The sequence below is a fragment of the Alnus glutinosa genome, chromosome 12, assembly GCF_958979055.1.
Source record: "Alnus glutinosa chromosome 12, dhAlnGlut1.1, whole genome shotgun sequence".
NCBI lineage: Eukaryota > Viridiplantae > Streptophyta > Magnoliopsida > Fagales > Betulaceae > Alnus > Alnus glutinosa.
Window position 1 is genome coordinate 9,520,234 of NC_084897.1, and position 3,867 is coordinate 9,524,100.

The window sequence follows — 3,867 nt, forward strand, 5'->3', positions numbered from 1 at the left end:
TGTTTGGGAATTCAAATTCTACTAAGGTTTAATCAATTTTTTCTAATTCTGTCTCAGGTTTTTCAAGCCTTTTAAACATAATTTCAAAAAACAAATTCTTTCGGTATTCATAATTTTAAATATAATACAAAAAAATTGTACACCCAATATTTGCAAAAGCCATTCAGTCATCTACTAAAATTTCATCAACAAACAAAAATTAAGAGACTCCCAAAATTAGAAACAACCAAAGGCTTCTCAAACCACCTACAAAATCAAAATCAACTGCAAATTTGATCAAGAATTGACTAAAACTCAAGATCGAACACAGCAATAGAAATACCCAAACAATTGTTACCCATTCAATCAAAAGGCTACAGTATCAAACTCAAGCAAAATCTAGCAGTTTGCGCATCGATCTATTGTTCGCCCTTGATTGATCCCTTTCTGGCTACTAGTATCTGTCCTCTGTTTACTTTCTCCCCCTTTCTCTTTCCCTTAGGTTCTCGTTATGAGCTCTGAAGCTCCCCTCTCAGCTATAGGGGAAGACATTTCAAGGCAGCTTGATCTTCTTGAGAGTGTCAGCTACAGGGGAAGACATTTCAGGGCAGCTCTAAAGCTCCCCTCTCAACTACAAGGCAAGACATTTTAGTTTGCACATATGATTCAGCATTCATCTTCTTCCGTCGGTATGGGGCCGAGATTCACCGTTCTAGCCATCACAAGTCGCCCATCGACAGTGACCCATCCTCCACGTTGCCCAGATATAGTTCCGGGAATGGAAGTAGGGCCAAAAGCAAAACGGTAGAGGCACACGCATGGACAAAGAAGGGCTCGAGGTTTGTTGGGTAGCAAGAGAAGTAGAGGCGTCGGTAGGGAAAATAAATGAAAAAAAGGAGAAGAGTATGAGAGCGAGATTATGATAGAATAATGAATGCATCCGTGAATAGTGCAACACTACATGTAATGGAGCCAAGCAAAATCTATTCTAGTTTTTGTTTACAGAATTCAATGGAGTGTATTTTTAATATTTTGTTCAACTACTTTAGCCTAAAGTTGCAAATAGTAAATCCATTAAGAGTGCTCTAAACTACCAACAAAAAAAAAAAAAAAAAAAACAATAACACAAAAATAACCCTATACATTTTTCAACAAGACCAAAAATACTCGGTATATTTTTATTTTCAGAAGCTTTTTCCTCTCTTTCAATTTCTCTTTTTAATTAACAATTCCAACTGGCAGTTTGTTGCATCTGTCAGATTGGTCAGTCTGTAAAGCTTTCCGTTTTTCAGGAATTGATTTTCCTAGAAAAATTAATATGGGAACAAAAGTCATATGGTGCTGTTAATTTTCCGTAGCTGATTGTTGACTTTGCAACGTGAATCTTTAAATGTGCCCAACAAGCCAAGAAACATTTCATGTGAACATTGACCCCGTCCAACGTACAAATTCGTGCACCGCCGCCTGCGCAACTTCCTTGCACCTTCTTCCATTAATAAAACTGCACTTGACAATGGATGACAAAGAAAAATGGGAAACTGGAGGTTTCAGTTCCCAACGACGTTGTCTAACTAAATGCTCTTGAAACCTCTCGGAAATTTCCTCTTTCGGTGGCATGGAAAATTTTGTATTTTGTTCCCTACATGTGCTCCACTTGACAGAGGCCTCTTCCGATCCTGTTCAAACAGACTCCCTGCCCCTGGCCTACTCCAACTCAGTTCCACCGGCGAGGAATGAGATACATTGACAATTCTTACTGCTTCTAAGTTTGTTCCATTGACATTTTTTTGATGATAGTGACGTGATAGTCTCGACTAATCTTTGAATATATATATTAAAAATTGATTTGAAGATTAATTGGAATTGCCACAGAATTTCTAACATGACAACTGACACTAGAATCTGGAGCCCAAGTCCAAAATATCTTTACATAAACCCTCTAACCTGACTTCCTAAGCCTGGATCACTAGCTGAATTTCATTAGGGCCTCAAATATTGGATTATATTGTGTCTACAGACTACATTGGAGGCTCACCTGGATCCAGCCCATCGAGGCCCATGTCTGGTTACCTGATAATAACAGAGGAGGCAGAGCACAACCTAATTCAGATTGTAGGCAGGTTATAACTTTCTCAAGCCAACATTTTATTGAACAAGGCAAGTCTGTTCTACTTTACAAGGGAAATCAAATCAAATCCATCTCCAGCTTTCAATAAAATCAGCAATTACTCGAACAAAATTCCAACAACTTATGCTAACCTGCATCACGAGGCCACTCCAATGAGCTTCCTAGTCTTTGTTATCACAGGAGCAGCGACTAACCCGGACAAAAAATAATTAAATAATTGGCCAAGAGCTTTCACATCATTCCCCAAGCATTTGAATCTCTAAAAGCCTATTGGGCTAAGACTGGTTTGAAATGTACTTCAAATGGGAACCATCAGACAACACAGTCATGTTATGTTTTGCGCAGCAATCGAAAGTACAAGTCCATCTTCATCAAGAGAAATGGAGTTATAACAGTCCATCAATGTCACCCCACTCCCAAAATAGTGTAGGAGGAGAGAGAAACAGAAAAGCAGAACATGATCGATGATGTCAATTAATAAGCCATAGATGTGTCACTACAAAAAAAAAAAATACCAATTGTGGATGGTTTTTTTTCAAGACGGTTTCTGAAACCGTCTAGTATTAAACTATTATAGATGATTTTCAAAAAACCGTCTGTAAAGAAATAAATATGGACGGTTTGAATAATACATCCATAAATGTACAGACAGTTTAAAAACAACCGTCCAAAAATGTAAATTTTAAGACGGTTTTGGTCAAACCGTCTAGAAATTTAGATATAAAATATCAGATCTCTGTCGATCTCGGCCACTGCTCTCTCTCTCCTTTGCTACAGCCGCCGGACGAACCGCTGCCCTAGGGTTTTTTCTCACCTCCAACAACGCCTCCGCCGGCCGCCGCCACCAACTTCAGCCAACTCAATCTCCAGCTAGCAATCTCGATCTCCTTGCCCGAACCCAACCCGGTGAGTTGATCTTCTTAGAGCATTTGTAACAAACCCGGTGATTTGGTTTAATTTGAGGGAGGGGTTGAGTTCGGAGTGAGCAAAACCCTTGTAAAACCCGTTCTAAGAGACCATTTGTTTCTTCTGAGACTAAAATGGCGAAAATGCTATCGTCTCCTCTGTAAAACCCCTTATTCCTTGCTCCAACCTAGCGTTTCGTGTCCTTGGAAGCCATTAACGACGCCTTTTGGGCTCCCAGAAGATTTGGCCCCACATAGTGATATTGAAAATGCTATCGTCTCCTTTGTAAAACCCCTGCATTTTTTGATGTCCTGCATTTTTTGATCAGTTATTGTTGATGTTTATGTTTAAAGTTTATCACTTTGGAGTATATCAGTTATTGTTGATCAGTTAGTGTTGACCACTACCACATAGTGTTCTTGATAGGATTGTTGTTGTCTTTGTTGCCAATTACTAGCATGTCTTGCTTGTCTTTGTTTCTTTATGTGACCTTGTACAACTGTAAGTAACCATGCTGTAATATGAAGCATGGGAGTTGGGGTGGGAAATGCCCTTGGCTGGTTCTGTTTCTAGAGGGTTATAGTCCCTTCTGTGTGCTGCTGCTTTGGTCCTATAGGTTTGATTTTCTGGTGGACGATTTTTGGATTTTGAGCTTTCTGTTGGTGCTCTTGTGCATAGCTTTCTACTGTTTTTACTTTGTGGTTGTATAGATGGTTTTCATTGTGAGGAATTTGTATAGATTCTTTGTTGGTTACGAAGTGGTTTAAGCTAGTCTCAGAAGATTGAGAGTTGTCTGTGTAGCTTTGTTTTGTTGTTGTTGGTGTAAGTTGCTTAGGGAACTTGTGGTCCAGTGG